Here is a 19,892-nt window from a genome sequence, read left to right as displayed (position 1 = left end):
CATTCTGAATCTTTTTCTTTCTCTTTCTTTCTTTCTTTCTTTCTTTCTTTCTTTCTTTCTCTCTCTCTCTCTCTTTCTTTCTTTCTTTCTTTCTTTCTTTCTTTCAGACAGGGAGAGAAGCAGAAAGAGAGGGAGAGGGAGAATCCCAAGCAGGCTCTATGCTGTCAGCACAGAGCCCGACATGGTACTCAGTCCCATGACCCTGGGATCATGACCTGAGCCAAAGTCAAAAGTTGGACCCTCAACCAACTGAGCCACTCAGGCACCCCTGAATGACACTAAGCTTTAACAAGCAAGCAGTAGTAAGACCCATGACATTGCTGGTGTCTCAGCTGTGCTCTGTGGACGCGTCCATAGACAACCACATACAACCCTCAAAGTAGTTCTCTGTAATTGTTCGTCTTTGTACGAATACATTGTTGAGTTGGGACAAATACAATACATCCCCCAAACTAGGAGAATGGAAGATGGTAATGCACAAAGGAGTAACTTTGAACCCTTCAAGTAATCTTGCAAAACTGTATTTCTGTCCCCGCTCTTGCTTCCTCGGGGGTTCTGGCTCCCATGGTGCAGCTCACACATCTCTTCAGTGCCTGTATGCACAGCCTCATCTCAGAGTAAGAAAGGCCAGGGGAGCCCTTGGGCTCCTGTCCATTTGGAAAGTAATTGGCTCAGATGGAAGGTCCAATATGGAATTCCAAGGTGGAATTCTCCCTAGAGCTTCCAGTAATGAATGCATCCAGGGACACCTTGCATCAGGATTGTGATTTCCAAGGTGAGTGCCTGGAATTTGGATTCATGGACTTGGTGAGTCCATGAACTCATTTTTTTAAATAAACTATGTTATACATAAAGTACCACAAACTGTCTCATTTCTTAAAGAAAACTCTTTTTTTCTAAATTTCATTAAAAACATTTAATCCAAATACAGTTAATGTGCAGTGTTATATTAGTTTCAGGTGCACAAAATAGTGATTCAACAATTCCATACATCACAAGTACTTATCACAAGTGCACCCCTCAATCCCCATCACCTGTTTCCCCCATCCCCCACCCACCTCCCCTGAAGTAACCACTAGTCTGTTCTCTGCAATTAAGAGTCTGCCTTTGTTGTCTTCTCAAAGGAAATTCTTAAGTTTCAATTTCATGAATATGTGTCTTTTTTTACCAACAAGGTAAACATAATATGAAGTGAAAGGTGTCAGACTTTGTTAATATTTTTGAAGACTTATGGCATGTTTTAAAGGTAATTCTCTAATGGCAGAAGACATTTTAGGAAAACTCATGAGAATTTAATTCATGTAGACTGTGACCACATAACACCATCAAATGTTATCAACTTAGTGAGGCCAAATTCATATACAACTTCACAAATTAAGTTTTTTTCCCCTTGGAATTGGAGTGATACCCTTTAACCCTTGGCCAACACTCCTGATGGGCCCTACAAAAGAACCACAGATTTCCCAGATGTATGGTAAGCTGCTCAATTATTAAGACCTGTTCCCTGGCCTTTCTCTCCATGTCGGCCAAGGTGCTTGAAGCAGCATACTTCTGAGTATCTGAAAGTCCACAGCTGCTCCCTAGCAAGGGGTAGTCAAGGGAAGTGCTCCGGGCCCAGGTGGGCATGGTTACTTTTAGAAGCGGGGGAGGGGCCAGGGGGTATATAAGGAGAAGACTGAGGCTGCCCTTCTCATTTTGGTGGGTTGGGGCTGTGAGGTTGTTTGTCTCGGGGACTCCGTTGTTCAGCGAGGGTGGATTCTCTGGGGTGTTTGGCCCTGCTGCTGGGTTGGCTTGGGAAGATACAGAACCAGAGGGCCTGGGTGATTTTGCTTTTCGGTGGGGCAAAGTTCCTGCTTTTTCTTCTCCTTCTCTAGCTGTCTCCTCCCTCAGCCTGCTCTCTGAGGACTCTCGTGCTCTCCTATCTCCCTCTGACCAGCAGAGGGGCAGACACACAGGCCACTTGGTGGCCTCTCTTGGGCTGTGGCTCTGTAGGGCCTGCGTCTTCCCAGAGGAAGCCTCTCCTCTTCGGGAGCCCCACTTTATCTCCAGCAAGAGGACCTTGAAAGGTGTATGTTCTCAGCTCAGTGGGCCTGGGTGAAGCTCGAGTTCCCTTACTGGAAAGAATGAGGCAGAAAGGACCTGAAAACTGCTAACCTTCTAGAGAGTAGCAGGCTGAGAGGTCTGGAGAAAACTGCTAACTTCCTAGAGAGTAGCAGGCTGAGAGGTCTGGAGAACTGCGGTGGAACCAAAGGCATGGGACAGGGGCCCCAGAATTCCTGGAGCCTGGGGAAACTGGGGTGGGGGGGGAGTTCAGGGCAGGGCATCCTCGGGGGAAGTGGATGGTCTCAGCAGGGAAGGTGGCCAGGAAGCAAGCAGGGCTGGGCTGTCTCTACAAGCTGTAGAATTAGAAGGAAAACAGTAACTGGGACTCCTTAATGGGAAAACTGGGCTGTGCTTCCTGCTCTCTCCTCTTCTGCATGGTGGATGGCAGCTGTCCTCCTGGTGCTCCGTGAGTGATGTCTTCTGACCGGGTCTTCAAGGGACACCTGTTGAGATTAAAGATTAAATGGTTGGGTATTAGAACCTTCTCTAACCTTCCTAAAGTCTTAATGAGGTCCTGGAGCTTGGCTTCAGCCGCCAGAGTAGCAGCCAATCAGCTGCGGAAACTAAGTGGCCTCTGTTACAGCTACAGGCTTTTTTGAACGCTTGGATCTTTAAGTCAAGACCGTGGTTAAGCATCCTCTTCCAAATGAAACGTGGGACAAAGGACAAGGGATACTTGTGGCATGTGGGCAACGGTTAGTGGACTCTGCTGTTCCCTCAAACTTCTGCAACTGAAGTCCTCCACCGATCCCTAAACAGAATGGCAACTGCTTCCTGCCACTTAAAGTCCACCTGGGGCCCAAAGTGCAAGAGCCTTCATTGCCTAATTCCACTTTAGTCTTGGGTCTAGTCAGTACTTCCCTGTGACTTGAGCAATGCTCATTAACCCTGTAAGGTCCTGTGGATAAGATAAGCTAGGTGACCACAGCCTCTGTGGTACGTGGGGTGTTATTGCTTCTCCCAGACACCTTGCTTCCCCCTCAGGGGGTGGGGTGGGCAGTGGTCTCCGAGGCCAGGCTGCTGACCACAGGGGAGGCTTGGGTCCAGGAGTACCTTGGCTGGGGTGGCAGGAGGCCAGACTCTGTTTAGGAGTTGACTGATGCCATCCTGTGGCAAAAACTTACACTTGAGAATAGGTAAAACACACATCCCATCTGGATTTCCCCTCAACTGTGGGGACCACAGGGCCTTCTGGGACTGTACCAGGAAAGTCAGTATAGAGTCCCTTATCCTATTGTGGAACTGGCATCTGATCAACACAGGACATGCGAGTAAGCTGAATGACCAGGTGTTGGGGAAGGAAAGCGATTGAGAATTGAAGTTGGCAGACTGCTGTCCTGAAAACCGCTTCTCATCTAAGTGGAGGTAGGGGCTTTTGAAAGCAGGGGGAAGGGAAGTGAACAGAAATGGGCTACAGCTGACCCCAGGCTTGAAGCAATCAGGTCTTCAGCTGACGTTGAGGAACGTGCTAGTTTGCTTCCTCAGAGCAGCGTGTTCGGTCTTCATTCAGTGTCTCCATTGAGGTCTAAAAGCCCACTAATTCCCCAATGGCTTCACGTGTGCCAACAGCTCTAGCCTGCAATAACAAGGGAGCCCAGACCACTCCAGAACCACTGGTGCCCTGCCAAGATCCTCTGCTTCCCCATTGCAGGGAATGGAGTGTGCTGATCTGAGGATACATAGAAGATGGGGTTCAGGAAGACAGCATGAATTCCTAACTTATCAGCTCTTCAAGTCTTCCTTCAATGCTTCATAACCTATCTTAGAACTTGTAGGTCCATCAGAATTATGTGCTCAAACTTTTCACTGGTGGCAGGAGAGGGGTTGTTGCATCCACACGACTCCTGAAACCGAATGCTACGGGCACCAGTGACCGTCACAACAAAGTGTATTGCAATGAGAGGCAAGGCAAACCGATTGATCAGGACTGACACTCTTGACCAGAGTGTAGTCTTGAACAGCCGGGGTACAGAGTTTTTGTAGCCAACCACATCATCTTACCACCTGGGAACAGAACAAAGGGATAGTTCCCAGGTGGAAACAGTTCAAACAGGCCCCTGCCCCAACCCAATCAAACACTAATCCATCCCTTGATAGGATAAGGCTGTTATCTCTTAACCTATACTGTTAAAGCTGTTATTTCTTAAGGCTACAGGTTAGCCCTACACTACAATTTAACCTTTACAGGGATATGCTAAAGTTCGGAAACCACTGAACTGGAGTAGTAAAGGCATTTACCCCCCTTACTGGCTTAGATCTGAGTTTTTAGAACCCATTGCATGACTGGTTTTCTTGACAACCTCCTGTGTGGGTTCAGCTTTTTGCTTGGTCCTGCAAAGTCCATGGTGACAAAGAATTACTCAAGACTTAAGTCCAGAGAGCTGAGAGGGAAGTTAAAGGAAGTCTCCTCAAGGTGCTCTTGAGCTTCCGAATTTATTAGGGACACATTTAGGGAAACCACGTGTGATGCACTAATGGCCTACATGCCAGTAGGAACATATTGAAAATGTGCGGGGAAAACCAGGCTTTCCCAAGAAAAGAGCAGATGTAGAAAACAAGATACTCCATGTGATAACATGGTCTAAAGAATTTGAGCTCAAGCAGGACCTAACCCCTAGACCTACATTAAATAAGCAAAGCGTGGTGCTTTCAGCAAAGGCCATGTTCCACTTTCCAATGCATTCCTTATAATATCCTAACCCTCAGGATAGGACTTCCCACACCTCGGAGAGGACTAGTTCTCTGAACAGAAGAACAAGAACACTTACCACCCCCTGCCTTGATCATGTATCAGGTTTTTACCCATGAAAATGTATTAAGAACGCTTTCATGGCGTGAACGGTGTGAGCATGGGGGCACATCTAAATAGTAGGGAGAACTGACCACAAACCGCAGCTCGGCTTTGACCAGTCTATCATACCGCAGCCAGAACCAGAGATTCCGAGCCGGAGAAGGACCACGCAACACCGAGGCATTCACTCGGGCAATCAGTTTTGACTAAGCCTATACAGAACATAAGGATTAAAATGAATTCCCTTAAACCAAAGGCCTAATCCTTAATGCTCCCTTTTCCAGTTAGTGACCATCGGATCGGGACTCTTTGTGTGACCTTACATCACCCAGGATTCACCTTAGTTTCCTAAATAGGCATGCAGATTCCACTTGTTAAGCTCTTGGTAATGGCGAGCATGGTCTCTTCCCCTACCCCACCCCCACCCCCACCCCCCCCCACCCCGCCTCTGGACTCCTGTTCATCTGACAGCCACACAGTCCTGTCTAGGAATACTGCAAATCCTTTCTAACTCTTCAGTGTTCTGTGGTTAAGGAGTAAGAGACCTAATCAAAGCAGAATGAAGACCAGACGGAGTTAGTTGTGCTATAATTTCCCGCCAACTGTGATGGCTAGATATCAGGGGGAACTCTGTCCTAGGGACATGGAGGTGACCCAGGATGGTCTGGGCAAGCTTCTAGAATCAGAGGGGGGTTGCCTAAGGAGGAAAAGCCAAGGGAGGAGGTGGAAGGAATGGGTGAGATGCCAAAGGCCCAGCCCATGCCCCCCTCCTGGCCCTAGGAGGCAGGGTGCCCTTTGTGGAGTTTACCCCAGCATAACCTTCTGGAGCATCCACCACTGAAATGAGGCTCCCACCCGAGTGGCTATTGTTGTGTCCCTGCCTTACTTTGTTGGTTTGGGTTCCCACTCTGTCATCTGGCCTGAGTACAGGAAGAAACCAGAGGTGTTGGGTGGTGGGGGCAGGGGTGGGTAGTAGGGAGATGTAGGGCCTGGAAGAAAAGGGGCCAATGTGGAATCCTAGTAACCGGCCATCAATTTCCTGGTTATCAATATGCTTTGTCTTATAAAGTGTTTCTAATGGAGTAGAAAGCATACCACTTTCTAACTATACACCTAAAAATTCTTGCACAGTTCCTAGACACTTAATAAATTGTCTTTGAAATCCTGGGAGGCTCTTCTGTCTTGTACTCCTGCCATGGAGCTCATCTTTGAGGATAGTGGGCTCCTCTTCCTACCCATGTGCAGTCTTGCAGTAGCTTTTACAGTTGATCCTGCGGTTTACATGTGTGTGGCTCGGCACGTCACCAATAAGTGGTGACCCTGCGAGTTTGGAACTTGCCCCACACAAGTGGCCGATTCCACTCTGGCCAGCACCAAAGATCCCTTGCAAAGCGGACTTTTCAGGAAATAACCCAATCTTGAAGACTAATCCCTGTCACCTAAGAGTTCAAGGTCCTTCTATTTGAAACTATACCCCTGTGGATCTGCGTATCCCTGGTCACATCTTCCCTTTCTATAACCTGGAGGCTTCTGAAAGCAGACGTTTCACCAGGGTGTACCCTGACTGGAAGGTGAGCTCTGGGCTTTTAAGCCCTGTTCTTGCTGAAACCAGTTCAAGCCCAAGGTGGGAATGTGGGGCTCCTCAGGGCCTCCCCCTGGCCTGGCCACTGTCCTTGTCCACGTCTACGTTGTGCTGTAGTGCTTCCTCCCAGCTGATGACTCTCAGTGCCTAGTAGATGTAAGCTCTGCTCCAGGCTCATAGGATAGAGACATAAAAGACAAGGTCCCTCTGCCCCAGACCCCTCAGTGAGTAGAGGTTGTATAGTAACAATAAACCGGGAACAGGGTATGGGGGGGGCAGGGGGGAATGAAAGCTTTGCTCTTGTTGGCTTTCCCTAACATTGGCTGTATCCTCCAGATGCTTCTCTCAAATCTAGGTTGCCTTTGTCAGCACACCATCTGCAGTCTTGTCCAAGCTTTGATCATCTGCCCCTTCCTCTTGGATCTCCCTCTGCAAGCTGATGGCAGGCAACCCTATCCAGCCCGTTCTAGAGGAGTCCAAGTAGCACTGCCTTGGGAAGACTGTCTCCATGCACATGATCACCCCATAGTATATGTCCTTGGAAAAATGAGCAACACCAGGAAAACGGAGCACAGAGCAGCAGCCAGTGAGGAATCCGTACTTAAGTTATGGTCCCACCACAACTTTTCTGCTCCTAGAACACAAGACTATGCTTTTGTTTTCCCCTCCAGCATGGTTCTTGATGCAGAGAGAAGCTATATGAGAAGGGAAAGATAATGGTGAACATCTCCTTCAGCTTTATCCTACAAGTATCCTCACCCAGTTCATCTGGAAGAACTCTCCTGTACCATACTTAAAGGTCTCTCTAGGTCTGAGTGATCTTCACTGCAAACCTGCAACTCCTGGTTCCTGAGGCCAGGCCAGCAGGTATAGGCTCACCTCAAACATTACAGGTTCCATTCGGAACCACTACAATAAAATGAGCATCACCATGATCCTCAGCTTCCCAGTGCAAAGAAGGTATGTTTATGCTATACTGCAGTCCAAGTATGCAGTAGCAGGTCTGAATGATGGCTGCTAAAAAAAAAAAAAAAAAAAAAAAAACTAACCATGGAGCTGTCAGTCTTATTACTGCTGGAAGTTCTTGCCTTGGTGGTGGTTGAAGTCTGGGGTATCTGGCAAGGTCTTAAGATGACCGTAAAGTTTGCCATATTGATTCCTCGATGTGTGATGCTGTTTGATAGCATTACTCTCACCATAGAACTTTCAGAATTGGATCAGTCCTCAAACCCTGCAGCAGTTTTATCAGCTAAATTTATGGAATACTTTCAATCCTGTCACTTCAATCTTCACAATGTCCTCACCAAGAGCAGATTCCACCTCAAAAGCCACTTTGTTTCTCCATAAGAAGAATCCTCCATAAGCTAGGACTCCTCATTGGCAAGTCCTATCAGATGGTAGCATTTCAGGCCCCACGTCTTATTCTGGTCCTCTTGCTGTTTCCACCACATCTGCAGGGATGTCCTCCGATGACGTCCTGAACCCTCCAAAGTCGTCCTTGAGGGTGGGTATCCACTTCTTCCAAACTCCTGTCTTTGATATTTTGACCTCTTCCCGTGAATCACGAATGTTAATGGCATCTAGAAGAGCTGAAGTAAAGCTGAATCCTTTACCTAAGTTTCTCAATTTGCCTAGGTCCATCAGAGAAATCTCTATCCCTGGCAGCTATAGCTCTATGAAATGTCTCTCAAGACTTGATTCATGGGCTGCAGGATGGATATTAGCAGACGTGAAAATCTTGCTCTAGGTATCTTTTAGAGTCTTGGGTGACCAGGTGCATTGTCAATGAGCCAGTAATCCTTTGAAAGGAATCCTTGAGCAATAGGTCTCAACAGTAGGCTTAAATTTTCAGTAAACGAGGTCGTAAATGGGACCGGTCGTCACCCAGGCACAGGGAAAGTAGGCTTAGCATAATTCCCAAGGGCCCTAGGATTTTTGGAATGGTAAATGAGCATTGACTTCAGCTTCAACTCCCCAGTTGAACTAGCCCCTAGCAAGAGAGTCGGCCTGTTTGTCTGGCTTCAAAGCTTCGGAATTGACTTCTCTCCATCTATGAAAGTCCTTGATGGCAAATAGGCATGGCAGTGGGGCAGTTAGAGCACACATTAAGTTTGCCTTCCTACATGAGTGGTTCATGGTGTCCCCCAAAATTACAACAGTAATCTCACAGATGCCATAACAAATATAATGAAATTTGAAATGTGAGACCAAAATGAGATAGGCCTGAAATAAGCAAATGCTCTTTATGTGGTTGGAAAAAGTGCCAATAGACTTCCTCAATGCAGGATTGCCCCAAACCTTCAATTTCCTTAAAGGAAACTACCCACAATCCTTTATTTTGCAAAGCCAAAATCAAGGTATGCCTATATCTCCATGTGCTGGGCTTGTTCAGACAGGGAGCTGACTCTGCTGCTTTCCTCAGTTCTCTCTGCAGACCAGCTCTCTGCTTGCACAGAGCATGGGGCCCTCACAATAACCCCTCCACAATGGCTGGCCAAATCCAGGAGTTCACGTATTCTGAATTTCTATTTCCTACTTTCTGAGTAGGAGTTCAATGGGTCTGTAAGAATGTGGCTTGATGATTTTCTTTTTTTTTTTTTTTTTTTTACTAGGACCTGTGGTGGCAGGACTGGGGAAGTGAATAGGTCCCTAGGCCCTGGGATCCATAGGCCCAAAGCTCAGAGCTTCAGCCCTCATTACTGGAGGTGCCAGTGCAGTGATGCATAGCAGGAATGAACCAAGACAATAACTCATCAGTGAGGTATGAGTAACAGGGAGCCTGGGTGTTTCCAACCTGTGGAGCTTCTCCCCAGTACATCCCTGGGTGCTGACTCTCACTATCTTAATGTTAAAAACCTCCCTGAGTATGGGGTCACAGTAGCTAAAGCCACCAGAACTCTTTCCCCAAACACATCCATTTTCTTCAGACTTCTCACAATCTTGGGGGTTTCCCCTAAGGACTTTGATTCAGTGGCTGGTGTGCATTCCCAGAGTTCCTGGAGGCTATAGTCCAGCTCTTCCTGATTCTGAGTTAAAGCCTGTGCCTTTTGGATCTGAATGGCCTAAATACTTTGCCCTCTTCAGGGTTTCCTGTGCTCCTACTCTTTCTGGGAGGACTACACCCAAGATGCCCCTTCTAGTCACTGCTATCCTTATGTGGGATTTTCTTCCCTTCTCTGACATCTGCCAAACTTCTCCCTCGAATTTCCTTCAATTTAGTAGAATCCTGCAGGTTACATAATATTTGGAAAAAAATCCCTAAATACTTCCCTGAATGGTGACTTTCAGGTAAGTCACACTTAGGTCCCTGGTGTACACCCTGAACTAAAATCCTCCCAGGTCACCCTCCCATGTATACCTGCAAGATCTCTCCCTCTTCCCCCATGGTTCCTAAGGTAGGTCTTTGGTCAGAGAGCATTTGACATTCTCTACAACCTTGGAATGAATTTGTACATGATCGTCTGTCTACTCCTTAAATGCTTTTACCTAGAAACTAATCTGTCCCATGCTTTGACCTATGGTCATACATGGTTTTCTTCTACCATACTTGGAGGGTTTAGATATTGACTTGAGGCTCTCTACACCTATTTCTTGTAGCTACCTTCCATTCTATGTAAAAGACTGACTACAACATTCCAAATTTTCCACTGGCTGCCTAATTGTAACAATCTTTCCTCAATGACTTGTCCATCAAAATCCTCAAAATTCAGAGAATTACCTGCCTCAGGGTAATCTTTTACTAGCTCTGCTTCCCTTGGTCTCCTGAGCACTTCCATTGAGGGTCCTCTCCTTTTGTAGTTCGCGTTGCTATGGCATCAGTAGCCACTTGCATGTTTCTTTCTTCCCCTGTCTCTATCCCCCCTCTGATACCTGGGCAACATATCTGAATTCGAGTCTGAGCTGCCTGAATTCAAAGTAGCCATGAGGTAGCTAATGGGACTATCTTGTAGGTTTCCAGAGTATCCTCTAATTCTGCTATATCCTACTGTTCCCAATCTTAGTTATAATGGCAGTTGGAAGAAATGTGGGGTCTAATTTCCCAGACTTAAGATGAGCTAAACCATCAAATTACAGATTTTAACAGGTGGATGTGCTGACTTTGTGTCTTCAGGTTGACTCCCATATTAATCAACTCAAGACCTGAAACCTCTCAACTCTGAAAACTGTCTTCATTCTCAGAATCCTTTGAATCCCATAAAAGGTTAGATAAAGCTGATGCCTGCATTGAAACGAGTAACTGCAGGAAATGAGGTTGGGGTCCAACCTTTCTCACCTACCTTTCAACTATGAGGATGTGTTAGAGGCTGGCATGGAGGGGGATGGGAGACCGATAGACGAGATTGGTGAGGGGGTTTACCGGGTGGCTACAACTATAAAGTCCTGGGAAAGCTTAGACGACATGCTCTGTGTTGGGCTAAGAGCTGCACGCTTCTGATGTACATGGAGACAACACCTCCTGGGTGGTGGCAGGATGTGCCATTTTAAGAGGGCTAAACTTTCCTGGGAGCCTCTCTTGCTCTAAATCTCAAATTCTAAGAATTCTTCCTGAAACGCCAGCTAGTCGTTCCCCAACGATACCACAAGGTTCTTTTGGGAACATAGCTGAGCATCCTGTGCCTGGAAGATGGTCAGGATCAGTTCCATTTCACAAATCTCCAAGCTCTCAGATGAGGGAATACATCTGGGGTGATGAATATCTGAATGTCTGTCTTTTCTGTTACCCATGCATTAAAAAGGAAGAGCTACTTTCTGTACTCCTGAGATGGGAACAGTTAAAATCTCTAACCGTGTCCAAATCTAATGCCAAGATGCTTGGTTCCCTGGGATTTCTGCCTAAAGGGGTAGATGCTGGACATGGGCTATGATGGCATTCTCCAGCCACGTAGCTTGTGTTAAGCTGGTGCCAAACAAGCAAGGTGGAGACACAGACCTTCTCTGGCTATATCACAGTAGCCTAGAGGGAGCCAGCCTCTCAGGACATGAATCAAGTCCTGGCTTCTAACTATCCAGGTATATTTTCAGGACATGATCGGGGTTGACTAAGCTGAATCTGGACCATGCTGAGAAGCTTATTTTTAGCATTGATTGAGAATGCAATACTTCTTGCAAAAAGCAAGTTAATCAGCCTCAGCTCTTTGGAGAACTTGCTATTCAATATTGTCTGTCCTAGTTTCCTAACCTATGTGTGCATGTTGGACTTCTTGTGCTACATCCTGTATTTTTCCTATGCTGTTTCTGTATCCTCCATCTTCTCTGGACTACTTTCACCTCTATTTCGTCTCCTAAGTGTACCTATTCCTCCAACCACTGAGTGAATTCGCAAGAGGACAAGGAGATACTGGAGTCTAGCTAGGAACACTCTGTAATCTGCCTTTAGGATAATGGCAGTGCCAGGGATGAGAGATGCTGGAAACTCACAGAGCCCAAGAAATCAGACCAGACCTACTCACATAGCCTGGGAGGGAATAATGCCTGAATTTGTGACCTGCCACTGGAACAGGTGCAAGTCCAAGTTGTGGCTAAACACTTGAAGCCACAAAGTTTCAAGACAGACAGCCCTACAAGGGAGCACATCTGCAGTGGGTGGAGTTCAGAGGGGCACTCACCTGTCCCCTCCCCCACTCCCCGGGAGTTCAGCAGAGGTGCATGGCAGGAAAGCAGTTACACAGAAGGAAACTGCAGGTCTACTTGGTGGCCAAGAGGCTTCCCACACACCAGATAGGGAGAGAGGAATTGGGCTTTTCCCATGATAAAAGTGTGGCCAAAATTCCTCAAATGAGGAGCCGGTCTGAGTCATTTGCTGGCAGAAACTACTTAGGAGGGTCTAATTCAAAGGACAAATACATGAACATCTTGTTGGACGTTCTTAAGATGGCAGCAGTGAAGATACTGAATTTAGCTTTAGAAGTATCTTATGGATAGTCAAAACTTAAATGTCACTTCCTCTACAAGAAGGGACTAAACCTTGGAAATAACTGTCCTTACAGAGCCTGACATGTGAGGGACCCCAGGGTTAGTGTCCTCTGCTTCCACACTGGGACGAAGGTTCTGATGGAGCTACTGCGGGAGAAAGAGTCACTCGTGATCCACAAAGGGGGGGGGGGGGTTTACAACCTCCTGTAGGAGGATCTTGAAAGCTAAAGTAGGACTTAAGTTGGATAATGTAGATGAGTAAATGAAACCGGTTGGCTTCTATGCCAGTGTTCCTGATGACCTCTGTGAGTGTTTAATTGAGATAGTGTCAGTATGGAAGAGCAGTTGTCATTATCCATTGAATTGTAACCACTAAGTTGTTCTTATGGGGAATGAGAAAAACCAAATAACCTTAGGGATAATCCTGGAATCGCCTTTACTTCTAAAATGTGTGTTGTAAGCTTTTTTTGCTCTGGATTGAAATGGCTCACCCAACTGGCTAAGGATTTCAGTGTATAGTGGGAAATTTGGATTGGAATTCTAGAGTCTTCTGAGGCTCTGGAGACCGTAGCTTTTATAGGCTGCCCGATGAAAAGAGTAGCTTCTTACTACACAGAATCTTGCCACTGTTGTCTTGGACTGTTGCTTACTCTAAATTCTTAGAGAATGTTAGTGATGACCTGAGAGCCTGTCCGATATCTGAAGGGAATCCCAAATTAGTGTCCCCTTCCTCAATTTCTAGCCACAATTGGGTTGCCATGACTTTGATATATGCCTTCCTGAGCCTATATCCTTGTTGGTGGGGACTATATGACTGGGGCTGCTAACACTGGTCTTCCTGGCCAGTAGAATATAGCTGCTAGTGCTCCTAAAGCAGACCCCCATCATCCAAGGCAGACAAATTCAGCTTGCTCATGCCCTCAGGGACTTTAAGTGGGGCTGGAGATACATCTCCAGGAGTTGAAGAAACCAGACTTTCACATAGGTGAGAGTGAGTATACTTTAGGCAATGGAGAGAAATAATAGAACAGTAATACACAAAGCCAAGGGACTATAGTAGGTCCAAAAACCTTCGTGCAAGTTGGTTGGAGGTGGAAGATAGAAGTAGCAGGCCAACACTCAAAATAGGAGACCTGGAATCAAATCCTAAAAGCAGAAGAGGAAGCTAAGGGTTGACTCAGGCCTGGGTGGAACACCAGTCCCTAGCTTTGGGCTCTAAGATCTCAGTCAGGTGGATGTAAGTTTTTTTTCCTTTTCCTTTTTTTTTTTTTTTTTTTTACCTCCCCTTCCCTTTAAGGGATGCCCACTGGGTTTCATGCCAGAGCGAGATGGGGAATAAAATTTCTATAAGGGCAAGATTTTTCTGGATCAGCTTGCATTCCTTTATGTTAAGTCTCATAAACCTAAGCTATTTCTTTTCCTTTAGAACAAGGAGAAGCTAGAAATACAGATAAAGGAGGAATGATGTAGTCTGTGGCTGGACAGGACCTTTGATCTCCTTGTATGAGGAAGACTTCTGATAGTCCCTCTCCTTGGGAATCAAGGTGTAAATCCTAAGGGATTGGAAGTTCTGTAGGTGTCTCTATTAGGTAAATCGATCTCTGGTAACATAAATCTATTACTTGGACATGTGTGGCAATTGGCCACCTCTTGAGTCTTAAAACCTCAGTCCAAATTTTAAGCACCCACTGCTCACTCGAACTTCTCAAAATACTGAAAATATAACTTGATGAAACTTTAAAGCTAGAAGACCTTCAAAAGGTCAATTTACATTGCCATCCAAGATACATGGATAGTAGACTCCAAGGGTGGGATCGATTTCAAGGAGTCTTCCTACCACAGAGCTGGTCACTGCCTAACTGCAAGTGATGACATGAGAAATCAGAAAACTCCTAAAAAGCCTTGAAGGGTCAAGAACTGTCCAACATCTCCAGGAACAAACTCAAGTCGTGGTTACCTTATTCCAGGTTGTCTGGGAAATGTAACACACAGACGTGAGATGCTTGGTTATTCTATATGCATTTGAGCACTTTTTTGAGGGACTCGTTCAGGGCCTGAGAGCCTTTCCTTTCAAAGGATAAGCCATTTAGATGCCAGATTATGTAAAGGAGTTCCAGCTTTATGGTGGTCCATCCTAAGGTCCTTGAAGTTCAAATCCAGAACAGTCATCATAGAATCATCTGGGGCTAGGTAACTGTGAGATTATGGGTAACTGTGGCCTGCCTTGGTCCCAGTATCTCAAATTTACAGATCTACACTCAAAATACAAGTTCAAGAAAATGTTCTAGGCCCTAAAATCATAACCAGATCATAAGGATGGATATCTGAGGATATTGGTGAGGGTAACTGAAAATAATCACAGGGTCATAACAAGAGACGGGAGGTAGAAAAACAAGTTACAACATATGTGGCTTTTAGCACAAATTTTGAGGAGGCCAAGTTGGACACAGGATTAAAGAGCATCTGAGAACTTCTATCCAACATGGGATTGTGGCCACAGGACAGGCAGCAGGGAATGAACTTTTCCCATGGTCAGGTCAACTTTTCTTGGTCTTTATAAGAATACTGAGAAGTTGAAGTGGGGATATCTGTGACCCTTCCCAAGATCACTGTAAAAGGTTGCTGTGAAGCCAAAGAATAGAAGAAAACATCTAGACCTTTTTCAGAACCTTTAAACAGATCACCATCCTGTCTGCCCTCTCCTCTGGGTGCTCATGGAAGACCGTGCAACAAGAATTCCATTTTCAAAGTTTGTTTTTGAGAGCAAGTGGAGGAGGGGAAGAAAGGGACAGAGGGATCTGAAGGGGGCTCCGTGCTGACAGCAGTGAGCTGGCTGTGGGGATTGAACTCGGAAACCGTGAGATCATGACCTGAGCCAATGTCCAAAGCTCAACTGACTGAGCCACCCAGGTGCCCCACAATTCTATTTTTAAGGCTTTCTGACACAAGGCTGACACTTCCACAAGGTTAGTCTCATTAAAGTTGCTTAATTGAATTACTATATCAAACGTTAGGAAGTACAGGGTCCCAGGAAGAAACAGATGCCCAGACCAAGTTTTAGACATGAGACCTAAGCAGCAGTGAAGGGAAGGAGGGAGGGGGAGAAGCAGGGTTGATCCAATGGAAAGGTCTAAATTTTGAAGCCGACCCAACAAGGCCTCTGTTAATCCAGCACACAGCTCTGGAGCTGACGTGTCTGAGTAATCCTGCAAGATACCCACCCACCCACCCACCCTTCTTGCTCCTGGAAACACTTGTGTAATCCAGTGGGTCCCATTGCCTGTCCTACACCCCAATCTCCTTCTCCTGAGAATCCTAGGATGGCTACTCCACTGTCCACCAGCACTGGGACCTTATAGGTGATCTCCGAATCAAATCCTGGACAGTGTTAGATTTCTTCCCACTGTGTCCAACCAATGGGAGGAATGAGTAGGAGACTGCATCAGGAAACACTTCTGAGTGGGCTACATGGGTCACATTTCAGCAGACAGGATGATGAACTGCTTGTGAAGGAAGTCCTTAAGCTGCAACCACACACTTAATACGGTTATCCATTCAGAGTGGGCATGGTCACAAATAAGTCCTCTGTCTTGGAGATGGGTGCACAATTATGCATCCTCATGGACTCCTGACCTCTGGTGCCTAGTTTAATATCTTGGCTACATCTTTTAACTAGGACTAGGTGAGGGAGTGTGTAGCTTTCCTTTAGTCATATGAAATTCTCCTCCGTGTCTAGATTTCCATATACCCTGTGTCCCAGGACCAGCTCTGGAATCGCCTCCAAGAGTAGGGTTAAATGAAGAACCAAGACCATGGCTTCAAGTTTAAGAAAAACTCCTTGTGTATGTGATCCTATGTATTCTATTGAGCATTGAAGTGAAGTCTTCCCACAATGTCCTAATAGGAGACTCTGGTATTGGGTGTATTCTTCTATCCTTAAAGAATCTGGAGCTCTATATCTGGGCTTCTTCCTAGAAACGTTATCCAGTTTCCTAATGGAGTCTCTAGGTTGTATCTTGGGCCATGCACCTCCTGTAGCTCATGGAATGACTTTCCTGCCCTATGAATCCAGGCTCCATGTGCCTGGGCTGCTGCCAATGTAGGAGACCTTAAAAACAGGAAATGTCCTCTTAAAGTAGACTTGCATCTAGTTTCCATTGTCCATAAGAGTTCCCCCAATTGTCCTGGTCTTTGACTGTAACTTCAGTAGGCCTAACTAGGGTGGGCAGCAAGGAGAACAGGTTGGAGAGGCTTTAAGCTGAATGGAGGGCATTGACTTCTGACCTGATGAGCCTGATTCAGAAGACTAATAAATCCCAGCACCTACACTGACCACTTGGAGAAGGCCGTTTTTAATGAAATGCCCTTGTCTATGGTTCTGGCCCATCTCTCCGCCTCATTAGCTGAACTTTAACCCACTAGAACACCATTCTATGTAGAGCAAAGGTTCAGGACTTTTATGCTAGTTACCTCCCACTAGTAAGGGTACTGGCAAACTTTAGAAACTGGTTTGCCATTCCTGTGGGCACAGGGTTTGCAAATGCTATGAATAGTCATAAAAATGTATTTAGAGATTAAAACTGATTTCTTATGTTTTAATTAGAAAAGAATGTAAACCTATACACACTCAAAACCAACTATCGTGATGCCTCCTGGGGCAGTGTGGGTGTGATGAGCTTGTTGGCATGGTAGGAGCTAGCCTTCCTGAGTCAAAACCCAGAGACTGTTTCCTTTTTCTCCCTCCCCATCCATAGGATTTTTGAGGGCTTAGGCAGCCTCTGGTTTGTCAAGAAATGGGTTCAGTAAATAGAAACTATACAGAGCTGAGCTGCCCAAGGAAAAGGGCTGGGGGCCATATGGAAGCAGACTCTTCACTGAGGGTCCCCAGAGAAAAATGGAAGAATGCTTTCCTACATCACCTGCTTAGTGATGGACACTAATAAAAGCCTTTCCTCTCACTGGAAAGGCTGAGATGGACACAAGGTGGCTTTTGGTAATGAGCTAAGGGGATGGCATGGGTATAAAAGTTAAGTGTGACTATCCAAAGCAATGTAGCTTTCTGTGGGTGGAGAAGCAAAATTCCCTTCCAACACTGGTCTGTCACTACCCAGAGGAAATAAAAGGTGTTTGGAGAGATGGACTTTCCACAAAAAAGGATGGAGGAACATTGATGTCACAAGTCAAAAGACGGTATTGCCTGACCATGAAGAACCTGTTTGCCCGTGGTTCGGAGTCCAGCCCATGGTGGATGTCCCTAAAATGCTCCTGCTTTGAGGTAGATCCAGCACTGGATCTCAAAACTCCTAGTAGGGCACATCCAGAGATTGGGGAAACCAGATGTGATGTTTAGGAAGGAGGACCTTAAAGAGAGGAGTCACTAGAACTTCAGGCTGGCATCAGCTGAAGCCTGGGACCCAGGACTCAGGGCTGTGGCTTGGAGCTGCTTCCAAGCTGGATGTTGTCCTGGGAAATCACTGCCCAGACCCATGGCTTGGTCACATTTGCTTCTTACTGTTGCCTGCTGGGCCTGGATACCTGGATACTGATCTTTATTCCCTTTCCTGATTGCGGGGGCGGGGGGGGGGGGGCGGCAGGGTGGCAGGGTGCGGGGAGAGGTGGGAGGCTGCTGGATTGCAGACTTCTCAGGCATGACCTAAAGCAGTTTTGTTCAAGGCAGTGAGCTACAGCTGATGCCTAAGCATCCCTCCAAGAATCCCTGACTCCTGAAGTGGTTTTGTCCACAGAACACCAGGCCCCATGAAATGGGATTATCTAGAACCAAGGTGACCTTTCCACCAATGTCCAGTGTTGTCCATAAGGCAAAGGTGGCTGTTGGAGAGGTGCTCTCTGTACTAGGTGGAGCTTCCTATGGAGAAACTCCAGAACCCAAAACTAATTTTTTTGCTTCCCTGGCCCTTTTTGAGCTGAGATATGTAACCATTCCTGCAAAGAGGTCTTATGGAGGCATCTTGACAAACAATTGTGACCAAGAGCTGGACTGGAAGGCTGATGGCCCCTTCTCTAGCTCCATTTAGGAACAAGAATCTGTCTCTTGTGCCTAGAGACACAGTGCTAGCTGTAATGCTGAGAGCAGGGCACATGTGCAGTTGTACATTCCCCACATGTGCTGGTGGGGGTTCTGAGGGCAGAAAGGATTAAAGTCAAGGAGTGTAGTCTCTGGTCCTAGGTCTGGCTCCTTTCTAGCAAAAAAACCTTTCCTGTCCAATCTCTCCTGGTCATGTAGAAATTGGGGGTGGTTGATTCTTTCATTCTAGGTTGTGGGAAGGCTCCCTGATTTCTCTGGGGCTTGTGAAACACTTGTGTGGGAATTAGGCTCTGGAAGCTTCATGGCCTTCAGATAATGTCCTCTGATGGGGTCTCCTCTGCTCTGGGACCCTTCACCCTGCCTCTCAGGTGTGTGAGGACCTCCAAGACAGGAAATGTGGGTGAGGGCAGGGGTTCCAGGAAGGCCCATTTAAAAATCAAAAAGACAGGACATGGATTGACTCATGAGCTGGACCCAAGCACTGGGAGGCTCCTCACCTCCTCCCATCCTTGGAGGGAGGGTTCTCCTTCCCTGCTCCCCTTCCAGAGGCTGCTCCAAGGACACGCCCTCAAGTGGAGATGCAGCCCTGTGCCGTGTATGAACCTGCACCCAGGCAAGGCCTCTTTATCAACTCTTAAGACCTGTGGGCGAGTGTGAGGATCCACTTCTCTTGCTGCCACCCAAGACCCTCCTCGAGTTGGAGGTTCCCTTTGCTTCTTAAAATTACTGCTTACCAACCTGGAGCAGCCTGCCTGTTGGGTGTCTCCCAACACTCTGCCTATGGGGGCTGGTTTCAGATTTCACCTGGGAAGCTCCTGAGGGAAGCTTTGTGACATCCAGGAGACCAGCTGGAGGATGAATCAGTGGAGATGGCTGAGGTCTGCCTCAGTATGTTTGAAATATGTTCTGGTCAGGGGTGCCTGGGTGGCTCAGTCGGTTAAGTGTCACTTCAGCTCAGGTCATGATCTCACAGTTCACGGGCTCGAGCCCCACATCAGGCTGTGCTGAAAGCTCAGAGCTTGGAGCCTGCTTCAAACTGTCTCCCTCTCTGCCCCTCTGCCACTCACTCTGTCTCTCTCATCTTAAGATAAAAACGCTAAAAATATTTTGGTCATTGTGGTTAGCAGATCACGGAGGTCTTGTCATGCAAACCTGTCCTACAGGCTCTCTGGGTACATCGTGGTGTTCAGGTGCATGAGTGCATGCTGCCTGGGGTCTCTGCTTGTCCTGTGGTTGCCCTCAGGACAGCAGGTGCATGGCCGCTAAGCACACGTTGATGCATTGATAGTCCAGGATTAATTTTTCTTACCTTCTGAGTTTTCTGAGTTCTAGAACTCCCCCTGTGGTGAAGCCAGTGAGCTTTTGACCCTGGTTTCATTTTCAAAAGCTATTACTTAACAGAAACACGTTATTCCTAGGAGCCTTGGTTTCTTTCCAAGACTGAGGGAATTACTTTT

The sequence above is a fragment of the Puma concolor genome, chromosome F2 (assembly GCF_028749965.1).
Source record: "Puma concolor isolate L17-30 chromosome F2, mPumCon1.1.hap2, whole genome shotgun sequence".
Taxonomy (NCBI): Eukaryota; Metazoa; Chordata; class Mammalia; order Carnivora; family Felidae; genus Puma; species Puma concolor.
This window is presented reverse-complemented; position numbering follows the sequence as displayed.